The sequence below is a fragment of the Rhipicephalus sanguineus genome, chromosome 3, assembly GCF_013339695.2.
Source record: "Rhipicephalus sanguineus isolate Rsan-2018 chromosome 3, BIME_Rsan_1.4, whole genome shotgun sequence".
Lineage (NCBI taxonomy): Eukaryota > Metazoa > Arthropoda > Arachnida > Ixodida > Ixodidae > Rhipicephalus > Rhipicephalus sanguineus.
In genome coordinates, this window is record NC_051178.1 from 212,089,000 (window position 1) to 212,104,214 (window position 15,215).

The window sequence follows — 15,215 nt, forward strand, 5'->3', positions numbered from 1 at the left end:
TTCCAACATGCCTTCATACCACTTCCTTTCCACTGCAATGAACTTGCATTGTATCAAAGCATCAAATTTTTATAGACCAGCTTACACTGCAGACTTCGATACTGCTGTTAAAAAGCAGTTCTACGAGGCGAAACAAGTACAGTGTGGAACGTGAACGCGAATAAATATCGCATAACAACATTTGCTGACTGTTTCTCCAAACTAGCATAGACAAGCCCCTTCACAAGTTAAGGATCGCAAAGAAAACAGCGAAGTTATTGCAACCACTACTTGTAAAGTGGGGTTAAAACAATTGTAGAGACCGCAATGGAAATTTTTAATGCCAACATTCTTGGTAAGTTCTCCAGCAATATTGGTGGCAAATGTGCCTATAATGCATAAGGCGTAGTACTTTTGGCATGGTACCGACAAACATACGGCTCCGTAAAACAAAATTAGGTGGGCCAACTTGAATTTATTAGTGAATCACGAATTTTGGGGCTGATGTGTAGTGATCAACATGGCCACCTTGCGAGAAAGGCGTCATCAGCAAGAGGCTGGAATCGTAAAGCTACGCTAGGCACTTGAGTGAAAACTGTCTGATATAGTCCAGCGAATTGCTTTTCTATAATCACGTGACTTGAATCATCATGCTGACACTAAGACGTCGGCAGCGCGACTGAGGTGCCGCTGGCTCCAATGAAACTTCAATAGTGCCAGTGCCGGGACCTATGCTACAAGAAAGGCAATTTGCTCTGCTTGGATTTTGGGGATGTTATTTTTTCATTATAACATTCTTAAAAAGAATGGTTTTCAGCGTCCCTTGAAAGTTCTTGTGTTAAGATTTGACTGCATAAGATTCACCACAAGCCAAAAGGCGGGATGAACTTTTTTGTCGACTGTGTAGGGTGGCATCCCAAAGCAAAACCCTGCTCGACCACATTACTTTTTTGTTCTGGCAGGTAATTTTTGCCAAAGGAGAGCATTCATCTTGGAGGCCTACCTTCGCAGCTGGGCATCTGGTGCAGCACCATTTGACTGACGAGTACAGCTAGGGAGAGCCGACGCAACAACGCTTGCAATGCGGATGTATGAGATGGACGATGAGTGTCATGCAGCCTGGACCAATCAAAGCACAGCCACTGCGGGCCACGCAACAGCCAGGCATTAGGGCATACACATGGTTGTAGTTTTGTCACCTTAAACTATGGCACACATGCACATGGCTGTAGTGAAGGATTTTCTCAGGTACAACCATTGGTCTAGCCCGGGGGTGGTTCGGGGGTCAACCCCCCTCCCCTCAAATCTTTATGTATTTATATGCCACACACATACAAGCACATGCATTAACATACTAAAGGGTGGCTGCCCCCGCAGAAACTTATGGGTGATGACCTTGGATCAAGCACTCTTCTTACCGTCGTAGGGTTCAACCAAAAGGCAGCACTACCGTTTTCATACGGAAATAAAAATCCTTTGCAAAAGAAAGTGAGAAAAGCAATTTTTTGATACGACCATAGTGACTGTGACACATCAACTCTTGTCTTTGTCTGTACTTTGTGTTTGTCCAGCTTATCCACTTCATTTTTCGTAACAACTTCTTTTGGGTACACATAACGAGGAATGTTTGCTAGGCATATACAGCGAGTACACTTGCAAGCTTTAAAAGATTACACCTACCATTTCTTATTCTTGCTTACACTTCATACAAAATCTGTGAACTGCAGCCTGCATTGTTCAATACACACCGCTTTGGTATATTCGCTGTTTAATACAACAGACTCTTGTTAAACAAAAATTGAAGGGCCAGGAAATGTTTTCCTGTAAGGAGTTCCATTTACTGATAGATGAACAGGTGCAGAATTCACATACAAACAATCGGATCAAGTGTTGTTCCATTTAAGCACAGTTCCATTTAAGAGATTTCCATTTACTGAGAGTCTGCATCCAGAAAAGCGTAAAAACTGCCACTGTGTACTCACTTTGCATGAGACAAATGGCTGCTGCAAAAAAGTGACTATCTCTCTGCCTATCCAAAGGGAGCAGCCAACCAGGCAAACAATAATGCCATGTGTTTGAAACTACTAAATAGCAAGACTTGCAATCTGCTTTCTTTTTTTTTAGATTTGAGTAAGAACAAGCAGTGGTAAGGAATAAAGCTTTTTGTACGTTTCTTCAAAGAAAGCCAGTCGTGTACAAACTTGGCTTTGAAGTGTCTTTTATATCGCAGGAGTGCAACCACTGCAGCTTCAGGCTTAACAAGATGCAGGATCCCGTCAGGTGTCACTCTGTGTCGTGGTGTTGCTAGTCCTGTGCCCGAGTCTGCAGAAATCTCTGAGCACTGCACCGCAAGGAATACCCTTGATCTCTGAACTACGATTGTACGTGTGATCGTCTGCAATTACACATGGTCTACTCGTACCACAAGAGGTGTGGGAATCCTCCTGTCCCAGATGGTTGCTTGGGTGGCTGACATTAGCAAGGACACATCAGGTAGGGACCCCCTGACACAGGTGCATACCCCCAGGTAGTCATGTGATTTCCCAACAACCTGCAGCATCCCTTGGTATATTGGCCATGAGATCGATTTATAGGGGCAGCACGTCGCTCCATTAGTTGTAGATTACGTCGCCCGTGCGATGTTGCAAGCGCACGGGGCCATGTTTCTATATGGTTATTCTGGGCCCTCGCTGCCAAAACATTTCAAGTTTCACAGGAGGTTTTTTCGTTCCGCAATGCCGTACTATTGCACTGAGCACGGATAAGCTTTATATCTTCACGATGAGCAGACATCTCCGAGAGTACTTGTCAGGTGCCGGAACGGCAAGGTATCTTCCTGACGTGCAGCAGCTTTTGACCAAATGGTTAACTCTTTCGTTACCAAGCCAATTCAAATCGATCACCCGTGATGGATACTTTGAATCGTCAATTTGGCATGTTGATTTGTTTCTCATGTCCAGACCACCTACAATTTAGTCCAGTCACTGAACTTTCAGAATCAGTTTGAATTTTCACCGTTTTGGCAAATATTGATTTTTACACACGTTACGCGAACCAATGTACATGTTGTTGGAAGTGCACTGGGCTTACGACTTGGGAGAAATGCGTATTGCTCGGGGTTATGCTTCACTACATCAACTTCTTTAATCAAAAGAACTTTTGCAAGTCAAGTATCAAATTATGGTGTCTGCTTCGCAATCTGACCACGTTGAGCGGTAAAATGGCCTGAAATTTACCCAGCTACTCATTAGAGAGCTGTTGTTTGGAGTCGAAGACAATTATTCTACCAACAATTATTTCCGAAGGTCCGCCGCATGTTAACGGGTGGACTTGGCCTTTTCGGCCAGTTTCCCGCAGCTCGGTTTTGCTTCTGCTTTATATCAGGCACAGGGCCGCATCCCGTGTCGCTAATCGCTCCTATGATGGCGTCGTCACGCGCGCATGGCTGCGCACCTTGCGCCGCGAGAAACGCGCGCCACTTGGAACTATCTTGCCGCCGCACCTGAATTTAGTGACGACGAGCTTCGAGTCCGAAGATGGCAACGATGTTTTGCATCAGCCTGGGCCATCCGCAACCGTTCAGGGGTTCGTTCCCTTACGGCCTCAAGTGGTGTCCTCCGCCGCGTGTGCGTAGCTGCTAACCTTTGTGCACAATCTTAGTGCTAGCCTGGTTACGTGCGAGGTCCACACGTCGCTGGGGCGCGATGTGCTGGCGCTGGCTGCAAAGCTTCTCCTCACGACAAGAAGGCCGCCGGAGCAGATCTCAGCCCCGCACTACAGAGCGGCGCGAGACGATTTAGGACTGCGCATGATTTTGTTCTTTTTTTAATACTACTGCAAGAATACGATAAATATGCTTAGATGCATATTTTGGAACATTAGCCTATGCGGAAAGAGGTGGCTCATTGAAAGAGGCGACGCCAGACGAACTGGTGAAGTTCACTTGCACATCTGATTTATACAGGGGTTGTTCACATCGCGAACATCCATCTATATTGGAAACACCAGGAGGCTATTCTCGTAAAAAAACAAAGATTTTATGCGAAAAGCGCAGGAGTGCACCTGCGTCTCACGAAAACCAGAAAATGCTTCACCGCATTGCACAAGCAGTGAAGCAGTACCTCGGCTCAGGTTTTTTTTCTATTCTAATAGACATTGTAGAACATTTATTATTTTTTTACGATTCCTGGGTCATTTATCTTCAAATGTATATTCTGAATTTTCTTTGTTCTGAGTGTTTTGCATATTTAGCGTTTTTTATTGTCTGTTATCAGCTGGCGACAAAAAGTTACACAATTTAAGATTTTTATACATTCCACAATATTTTTGTGCTTACAACTTATATTTTTTGGAAAGACCATTTCATTATGCGTAATTTGGTATGCTGCAATGCATGCTGGAGTACTTTTAAAAGTGGCAAAAACTCTCTTCCCGAGACATTTGAAAGATAACCATTTTCTCGCGGTAACGAAAGAGTTAAGCGTTCGCTGACGAAAAGTGTTGATGCTCAGTCAAATGCAATAATACATTTCTCGGTCTTATTCTGTAATCTGTGCATTCATGCATGCGTACTTGCTGCACACTACATGCGTGAACACAGTCCGCGAAAGATCGTGGTGGCTTGGCCAGAGCTGCCAGTCATGATTTGCTTATGCTTTACATAGGCTTGTGCGAATATTCGAGCACTTCGATTATTCAAACGAATATTACAGTATTCAAATTCACTTCAATTCGAATTTAAATTATTGGAAATTCGAAGTTTTGAAATGAAGAATAGATGTATATTAATCCACATGTAACGCCCCTGTAAGCTGGTTCACTGCAGTGGAGTGTAGCTATGCCGCAAATACACCTACAAAGAAGGGAAAACAGCGCTGAATTTTTGGACGAACACAATGGAAGACAGACGACGGGCGCTCCTTGCGTTTGTCCAAAAATCTAGCGCTGTTTTCCCTTCTTTGCACAATGAACCAACTTACCCAAGTCTTAACCCTAGCAAGAATACACCTACTCAGGGAAATCTGCACTGCTGTTAAGCCCCACTTCAAGGTTAAATGAACATCATCATAGAAACAGCGCAGGCACCAGTGGCGGATACAGAGGGGGGGGGGGGGGAAGGGTTGGGCGACCCCCCCCCCCAAAGCCACCAACCACCCCCTCCCCCTCCCCCGGCACCCTTTCTCAGCATGCGGAATTTTTTAGGCAGCTTCGGCGAGAAATGCACCCATCACGTCTACCTGCACCCCATTCTGCACCTTCAGACAGAACTGGAATGTGTTTGAATGATCGCTTGCTTGAGCATGCCACAACGGGCACTGTAGAGTCCTTTATGCGAGGGGGCATCTTCCGGAAAGTCGTTCGTGGGACCACCTCCGTCCCGAGACAACGAGACGAAGAGTATCTCCCTCCCGGCAATGTTCCTTTTCGGAAAAGCGGATTCCGCATCCACATTTCGAACGTGAAGGGTATTCTCTCGCATACAGTGAGCAGAACTCAAGAATGCAGCCTTTCAACGAAGGCTCACCGGGTGTCACTAATCCCCTCTGTGACGTTGTATACATGCGTAGCCCCAGAAAAATGCACTGTTGTGGCAGTGACGTCTTCCTTCGTACGCCCGCAAGAAGTCGCTAGCGCCGCCATGTTGAATTCCGGCTGTGTCATTTGCACTGTCGATAGTGTGGTGCGTTGTAGTCTGCACAGTGGGTGCCAACCGGCAGAGTGGTTTTAAAATGTGTTCTCTACCGCCAATTTAAGGAGCAGTGCCTTTTTTTTCTCTCTTTTTTCTTTTTTCTTGCGGCATTCATCTGTGCAACCGACGCTAATCGTGGAGGCCACAAACCACCTAGAGAACTTAGTGCGGTGCCGTTTGTCATCAGTGCAAACTCTCTCCAAAGGGTCCTCAGAGCAACAAAACGGGTTTACTGCAAAGTATTTTGCCCATGTGTCAGTCAGGGGTATCATACGCTTGTCCCGCAAGGGAGTTAGCATTTCTGGAAGACACCAGCGCGGCAACATGGCAATCGGAGGGGGTCTTTTTGTGTTGCATTTTGCATTCTTTGTTTGTTCATTCTTCTTTCTTTCTGCTCCTATGTGTGGACGAAACCCTAAATCTTCATTTGGAAGTAAGCGCTCGTCTTCGTTGTTGATGTGTTCCAATACTGCTTCACGCTATGTACTTTAGCAAAACTGGAAAATCAACAGGCCAAACCGTTAGTCTACTAAGTAGAAGGTCGCTGAAATCAGCGTGGCCATTACAGCGGCAGCAAGAAAGGAGCCTTCCCTTCCTCTTTTTTTTTTTGTCAGAGGCACATGGTCCAAGAGGGCAACACAGGTCACCCCCAGTGGTATATAAAACAAAAATTCTTCCAAATATTTAACAGAAAAGCTTTGTGACTGAGCTGAAGCGAGTCAGAGGAGGGGGCTTGCACTGATGACACGCTCAGCCCTTTCTTGGAATACGTCTCCAGGTGCAGGGATCGGTCACCATGCGTCTGGGATGACCTCGGCGATGTCGCATTGTCATCCCCCACTACGAAAGATAATAATCGGCTCCATCGAGTAATTCGCCTGGAACTTCTGGTGCAGTTATGTGGTGGTTGTTTGGAGGATCTGACCAAATCTGACGAGCTCCGCTCGCGTTTTCCGGGGCTGGAACGGAGGTGGTGCCACACGTTGGTCCCCTTTGGGGCGTCGTGTGGAGACTTGTCTTATTGGACAAATGAAGTGAACAATATTTTCCCTAGCATCACCCGAGACATTTAAGCTGGGCTTCGGCTCGCTGGAAAAAGCCTCCGCTACCATTATGTAATCAAGTAACATCTCTTTACTTTTGATCTCCCAACATAGCCATACGTCTTCCTCACTGCGGCCTCGAAGGCTCCTGGCGAGAAGGTGACTCCCGACAGTGCCCAATGAGCCTTTCAGCAAAGCTTGGCACTCGATCGTCCCACCCGTACATCCAATGGCGCAGTTGGGGCTAAATGACCTTGGAAGGACGGTCTTGGAAGTGAGCATTGCCTTGTTGAGTGCGACGATAAAGCCCAAATTGATCGTCATCACGCTCCCAGAGTGCAAGGGAGATTTTATTGTGACCCGAGGAGCGGGGGACATTCAGGAAAAGAAAAAAGCGTCAATAGGAGGAAATAGTGTGTCTATAGGAAGTCTGTCCTTTTGAATTTTCAATAGGTGAAGCATTGCAATGCTTTCTTTGAGAAAGGGTTATGTGCCCTCACGAACTGGGTGTAAGGTCTGTATTTTTTTTTCTACGAAAGAGCAGACAATAATTGTGAAAAGGGGAAAAGGAGAATCTCCTCCGCGTGCTCTCTCTCTCTCTCGTTCCACGTATATCTTTTCCTTTTCGCTTCCCTATGCACATTTCCAACGAAGGCTTCTTGGATTATCCAACGTAATAGGTGCGAAGACGACAGCGAGGAGAGACACGTACACACAGGTCGCCACTGCCAACAGTGTTTATGAAAGGCTTCTTGGGCACCGTCACAGTCCCCTCTGGGCTGCTGTAAATATGCTGACATCCTCCCCTCCGTCCGATGACCACCGTGAATTTTATTCGCTGAAAAATAACACCATGGGGGAGCGTGGAACGACAGGCAAACATTTGCGCTACCAGTGTAGGCTCTTTACCTTAGCAAGGTGGCATCAGCTGCAGCGCGATGCCGACTTGCGGTGCTGCTGGCGCTCAAACGACATTGAAAAAGAGAAGAGTTTTTTTGTTGTTCCATGAGGAAAAAAAACATCAAACGGTGAGGGAGATGGCTGCGTCATATCGGGAGGAAAACTTGGCCAACGAGGGAGGCTTGCAACGTAAGTCGGTCTTAGTGAATTGGTTTCGTGTGCACATGATTTCCTAAGTCTTTTAGCTTAAGCTGAGCCTTTACACTACTTGATACAGATGTTTAAGTTGAACGAAACAAAAATCAATGTGACATTAGCGGCTCCATTTTCTCGAAGGGTTTTTGATAACATTAAAGCGCGATCGTTCTAGCTCGCTTGTATTGGGTCGGGTACTTGAACTGGCGATAGCAACTACAGCAAAATCTTTCATGTATTATTTTCCCATTTTCAAACATTTATTGCACGTGCAAATACTTTCACCACAGTCTTTTTTAAAGAACACTGGTTCCTTTTTGTCGCGTTTCAAGCAAGCGCTTCATCGCGCCGCATGCAATATGAGAGAAGGAGGCTGCAATAACTTGAAAAATGCAGACCTAATGCGAAGAAATGTGTCTTTGCCTTCTCACTCCCTTCCCTTCAGTTACTGCGAGCTGCGCAATAACACCTCCCACCCCTACCGAATTAAGGACCCCCGCCCCCTCCCTCCCAAAGAAGGTCCCGGATCCGCCTCTGGCGGGCACATAGGACTAGAAAGACAGACAGACAGGACTCTAGTCCCGTGTGCCCGCGCTGTTGCCTATTATGAAGCCATGCCCACAAGCTCAAGCTGATACCTTCTTAAATGAACATATTACCCTCACATCAATCCATCATTTTTTAAGTTTAAAAGCTTGTTATACTGGCTTACATGCTCTAAGTATAGTAAACTTTAAAATGTAACATAGTATTTAACAGGTTATCACTTGCATTCTACTGAAAGTCAAATCCTGCTACTATTCAAAGTTGCTTCCACTTCCTTAGAATCAAAAAGAATGACATCTGCACATGTCCTGTTTCAATTTTAAAAAAATATTGTGCAGGTTAGTCGAGTTGTGACAACTATGCTCATTCTCCTTTATAATGTGTGTAGGGCTCCATGTTTTCAGAGTTCATTTTTCTTGAAATTCAGAGGGTGTTTTTCAGAGTTTATTTTATTGGGGGAAATTGGACGTTTATGGAAGTTTATTTCTCGTAAATCTCCAATCCTCCGAAATTCGGTGTTTAATTTTGCATTATAAGTTGTTGCAATGTCTTCTTATTAATTTTATTTCCAACGAGAATGTGTTGCATTGTTGCTGATAATCCTGTTTTTCCATTCTTTTATTTTTTCTCACTTCCTGTTCATTTACGCTGTTAATAAGGCGGTTGATGTGCACTGCCGTGAACTCGCCGAAGTGTACTTATGTGGGGAGCAGGAGCCACTCAAGCTGCTTCTCAGCTTTTTCTCCCAGACTTCCTCACCTTCTTGATGAAAAATAAAGGACCTATAATTATTATTAGTATTTTCAATACTCCGAAATCTTAGATGAAATGATATCTGAACACAAAAACATGTGAACACACTAAGTGTATTTTAGACGTCTGGAAGCTTTCAATGCGCAAGCGCATATACATGAAAACACAAATACTTGTATGCAAAACACCTACGTTTGTTCGTATTGCATACCTGCCAACCTCACAGCATGAAAATTCGGGAGACCGCAGCAGGGGGGGGGGGGGGGGGAAGGATGTTTGTTTTGAGCTGCTTGAACCAAACTTCTTTACTTGTGAAGGCACCAAGGCAGTTCACAGGCGCACGTGGTACAGAATCCGTACTTGTCACCTTTCCGCAAAGTCACAAACCACGGAAACTCAGCTGCGTATGAGTCCAGAAACACTTGCAAGCACTTCTTTGATTTTGACGCCGTCATCGACCTTCTAACTAAACTCTGAAAACACGCAACCCCCACGGCAGACGGCGTAGCGTACAAAATGCGGTGGGCAAGAAGGAGACGCAAAAGATCTGGTTGGCTGAACGGAAACGATTGCCGCAAATGAACTCAATGGTGGCCAGAGCGGCAAGATTGCAACACGCGGCGCTGTTTCTCCCAAGCACGCCGATATCGAGAGTGCAAAGCACAATGGGGGCCGCTTACTTACCGCCAGTCTGCCGGCCACCCCTCCTTTGGAAAATGGAATGTGCTCGACAGTCTCGCCGTCTCGTTATCGGAGTGCTCGTGCAGCGCCACAACTCCAGCCGCCGTTCACATTTGGATGTGAACAGTCTCAACGGAAAAGATGAACGCCGTTCATCTTTTTCCGTTGAGACTGTACTTTTTACCTCGCCTTCTTTCGGTACGGTGGCGAGCGCTTCTCGCGGCCAGCCTTCGCCCAGATGCGCAGTGCCTAGAATGTACTCAGCGGTACTCTGCGATATGGTTACAATGAAATAGAAGTGTGGTGGCGAGTGCTCTTCCGCAGCACCACCACAGCAGGAAAGGCTGACGTACACGCATAATTTCAAAAAAAAGAGAGAAAAAAAAAACCCGCCTCTGCTGTGGTGGCCACTTTTAGGGAGATTCGAGATGACATTCGTACAATCGGGAGATTAGGTCCAAATTCGGGAGTCTCCCGGACAATTTGGGAGAGTTGGCAGGTATGGTATTGCAACCTTAAAGCATGTTGTAATAGACGCAATCATACTTTACGAGGTTGCTACCGCTAATCGAGGTGCACTCCTTTCGATTGACGATTGTCAGCTTTGAAAACGCCTTTTGAACGTTGAAAATGCTTTATTAAAATCGGAGCTTATCGGATAAATTCGAATTGTCAAAAAATTTACTGGCGAGTGTTTATCGGTTTTTTTCGGATTTATCTGAAAACAAGGAGCCCTAAATATGTGATATATAGTATTCGAATTCGATTTGAAATTATTCGACCAAATCACTATTCGCTTCAAACCTAAAATTTACTATTCGCACAAGTCTACTTTCCCGTATAGTAAATGCATCCAAGCATGCGATCCGTTCTACATCCTACATGTGCCACATTCACAGTAAATGCAAGGTTTGGTCGTGAGTCCTTTAAACGAGCGTCTCACTGTAGTTTGCACATTTTCTGTCAGGCTCACTGAACTACGAGAGGTGTTATCAGTGTTCCAAAGTATAAATAGGGGCCCGAAACTCGTCCAGTTTATGCATGAAATTGTACACAGTAAAAAATGTTTCCCGAGCCAGAAACAGACAGGCCATGTAAGCGATGATGAACACGCGCGAGAGAGTTATTGTCACTATTCATGTGGATATATTTGTTCTCTGGGCCTTTTTAATGCATCTTCCACAAATTATGAGACCGATAAACCGTCTATCGACTGAATTTTTCTGACTCCAATATTTCGAACTGATGGATATTTCGGACTTCATAAATGCACTGTCAAGGTTCCATAGACTAATACATTTTTGCAACCGATTTTTCGGACAAATTTATGCCCTGAAGTTCGATTTTTTCGGACTCAATCACTCCTTTTAAGCCACGCCGCTTGATTTTGAAAGCTGCCATGTTCGATTTTTCCGCTGGCTGATCAAGTATGGCTTCCGATGACCAGTTGTGCTGCCTCCAAGATTGGGAGCACGCACAATCTTCCAGTTTTGGAGGCCATGCCCGCTCTCTTTGGCTGGCAAAACACTTAGACTACGCAACTTTTCATTTCCAGTCAGCCTTATTGTCATCATTACCACGCCGGAAGGTTTTTTTTTTTTGTGCGTTTGTTTTTCCAGTTGTCATTCCGCATGTGGTCATGCTGGTGGTGTGTCAAGTGTTTTTGAGCCGTCGTGCGCATCACACGTTCTCTGCCGTTGCGGTTGCTCAGTGGTTACGGTACTCGGCTACAGACCACACGCGGGTTTGATCGCGGTCGTGTTTCGATGGGGGCGAAATGCTGGAGGCTTGGATACCGTGATGTCAGTGCAGGATAAAGAACTCTAGACCGTGTCATTAAATATCACCAACCAGACAATACGTTGTGTGCATCTTTTTGTGACTGGTATCAAATTTTGTTTGCCTGGTGCCATGGAGCCACCAAGTGTGCCACACGCGACGGTCGGTGGTAGCGATCACAAACGCACTGACGTTATGAAGCCCAAATACAACCAAATCTGCTCATCCTTAAGTGTAGCATGAAGCAAGGCATTGGAGATTTTTTTAGGCTGCTCTAATACAAATAAACTTCATTTCCATGTCCTGACAACTTTTTCGGACTGTTTCATTTTTCGGACTATTCTGCAGTCCTCGCCAGGTCTGGAATATCAGTCGGCGACTGTACTGCCAAAGTTGAAGTTTGCGCAGCATATATTGATTAGCAGAAGCTGCTTCGCAAAGTGTGATACAACAAATTGTGATATGCGCCGTGACCAACCACATTCGAACTTCAGCTTTCGTTAGTATACTGTAGGGCATGAGCAGTTCAATTCTGCTATTTTTGTCTCATCACTCAACTTCAGGTAGACTTTGTGTGTTTTTGCTAAGCCTGGACGACTGAAGCACGAATGCGATAACGTGCACGGGACTGTCAGAGCAGCACGTAGAAGAGACGGCACTGAATTCAACGATGTCGACGATACACGTGACACCGTCCCCAACATGAGTCAGAATTGTTCTCAGAGGTAAAGGCACTGTGACATGGAATTAAAAATGTTAGCCTCACTACACACTGAAAAGCGAGACAGGCGTATCTAGTGCGGTCGCATCAAACAAATGCTTTTTGCATCGCTACTCAAAAAAGCAATTGACTTTACGAACTTCCATTACAAAAAGGAAAGAATTAGCTTACTCAACGTCAACCAAACTGTCCCTGTCACCTTGCATCGTGAATTCTCGAACAAAAAACACAACAGGGTGTCTACCGAGTTGACTTTCTAAATTCCCTGAGTTTTCCAGGTTTTCCCTGAGCGTTTTTGCTAAAATTCCCTGAGTGAAGCAGAACTTCGTTTTATGTCAAGATGGGTAGAGACCATATCGCTCGGTGATGTCACTCTCTAATACGCACGTTAGAAAATAAAAACGACTTAATCCCATTTGAATAGTACATAGAACAGTTAAACCTCAATATAGCGAAGTTGGTAAAAGCGGCAACTCACTTCGTTATATCGAAACTTCGTTAAACTGAAATTCGACCTTTCATGCAAGGCATAGTTACTGAAGGATTAATCTTAAACTGAAAATGCCACAAGAATGCTCAACTAATATGGCAACATGAAAAAACTTTTTTTTATTTTTTGCGTGAAAAAAAAAATCAATTTTGTTGAGCGTGAAGTGCAGCAATCACAGTTAAATGCCTTGCCGAGTGGCACATGTATATACGAAAAAAATGCGGGTTTAATGCACTGCGGAATTGCGCTTGTTCTGCTGCTGCGGGTTGTTATCAAATCCTCGCGCGTTGCCCAGAGCAATGCAACGCCTTTGCTACCATGTTGCCCAGCCGAACCATTTGCTCTCCACGAACGCAAAACATCGAAAACCATCCCACGTTAGAAAAAAAGAGTCACAGTTTCACCGCGAGAGCAAAACAATAAATCCGATAGCAACAAAGAGGAATTTTATATGAATATAGGCTGGCAGCTCGCTCCTTCAGAAAACGCAGCCGCTGCACTGAGAGAAGTGCCCTATCTATGGCTCAGGGGCGGCTTCAGGTACCTAATGGGGGGGGGGGGGGTACAAAGGCTGAAGCCCCCGCTCAGCAGTGCATTTTGGTGGGTCACGCATATTTACAACAGCCCAGAGGGGGAAATGGCGGTGCGTAAGAAGCCTTCGTTGGAAATGTGCATAGGGAAGCAGGAAAAGGTAGAGCGATGAGAGAGGTAGAGAGCAGGGACAAGATTCTCTTTACCCCTTTCGGGCAGTGGCAGGCAAAGCAACCTGAAAAAGGGGGCAAACTCAACAGGCAGCCTGACAAAGGAGGTGGACGACAGGCACTGAAGGGAGGGGGCGGGGACTGGCTTAAGGGGGGGGGGGGGGGGGCGATCGCCGCTACGCACCCCCCCCCCTTGAATCCGCCTCTGCTATGGCTTCAACGGAAGTTTTGCAATTAGAGCACAACACCTGCAAAGGTATGAGACGTCTGCTGATCCCCACTAAAGATACCGCGGCACACGCAACCACGCCCGCTGGTACAAAGTACGCGCTTCCTGTCGGACTTACGCAGCCCCCCCCCCCCCCAACCCGCTGGCTCCTATCTCCATGTGCCCATCGCGCGAACGAGACGGTCCCCGTTCGTCGGCAGCGCTCGCGCGCTTCACTCGCGCATGGAGCATACGACGCGCGGGTGATGTAATCGCGATTTGGACTTGATAAGGAAGATCATGGCGAAGGCATAAAATTCGCGTCAGAGTGTCTGTACAATTGCTTTCGCAAAAAAAAAAAAAAAGCAATATAGCTGCGGGCTAAGATCTCATGAAAGCACGGTAACAGCCTGAATTACGGCACATCCGATTATGGTGGAACGTTACTGTTTTCCGACATCGCGCGCCGAATCGAGCCAGTGGGACCCGTGCTGGTGTCGCGAATTTCGGTCGCCGCTATGCCTTGGCTCTGAAAAGTTTTGTAATTCGGCTTTGTAGCAACATCCACGTGGTGTGGCTGGTAATTGCGAGCTGCAGCCCCCCAAAATATCGGTTGACTGCCTAAAACTTGTTTCAGCATGTGCCCTCATCGGGAAAAAAAGAAAAAAAAAAGCTTTCACTTGCAGTGAGTTACGCTAGCTCTTGCCTGGAAATTTATTCTATTCTTCACGGAGTCCTAAATAGCATATTTGAAGCTCGGGATCCGAGCGAGTGAGCTCTCCGATAACAGCCAACAAGCGTCGTCTTTTTTCTCGCCGATCGGGATGGCCTGCCAGATACCAGTCTTGGCGAAGACATCCGCTTCCTGAACGATCGCGATCGCTTGCAAGATAATCAAGCTCGTTACATCTACTGCTACCGCTTCTACAACTAATCATGCTTGTTACTTGACATGCGGCGATAACAAAACACCATATCGGGTGCTAACGCACAGCACGCGCGAGAAAGATACAGAACTACACCGCGTAGTCACAGAACACCCTGACAACATTGCGCGATACGATGTGTCGTGGTTCATGGTTCCCGCATGCCGCGCATTAGCCTGATTCTCTCCCACTCCACCGCTCCGAAGGCGATGACAGCATCGAGGTGCGCCACTTCCCCGCAGCCGCAGCGGCCGTTTGATTTGAAAAATGCGTTCACAAATATCGAGCCAGTGCTACCGCGACTTTCGTTGCCTTTCAATAAAGTTACTGTGGATTTTCCCTGATGGGAGCACAATTTTCCTGAGTTTTCCCTGAGAATTTCCAGACTACCCAAAATCCCTGAGAATTCCCGGTTTTCCCGGTTTTCCCGGTCGGTAGACACCCTGACACAACACACGCTGGTGCTAGAGCAGTGACAGGCCACCAGCATCTACACTTAGGGGTTTCGTCCATTCGCTGCTAGGTGCCGACTCTGCTCGACCTCAAGACCAATAGCATGTCATGAAAACAGAAGACTCTACCACTGCTACAATTTTACCCACGC

The 15,215-nt window shown here is 46.1% G+C and overlaps 1 protein-coding gene across 6 annotated transcripts in view; it reads right to left on the reverse strand.

Moving 5' to 3' along the window:
• Positions 1–15,215, reverse strand: part of LOC119388249 (protein O-mannosyl-transferase TMTC4) — a 102,547-nt gene that overhangs the window by 73,334 nt on the left and 13,998 nt on the right. The gene's annotated exons all lie outside the window — the stretch shown is intronic.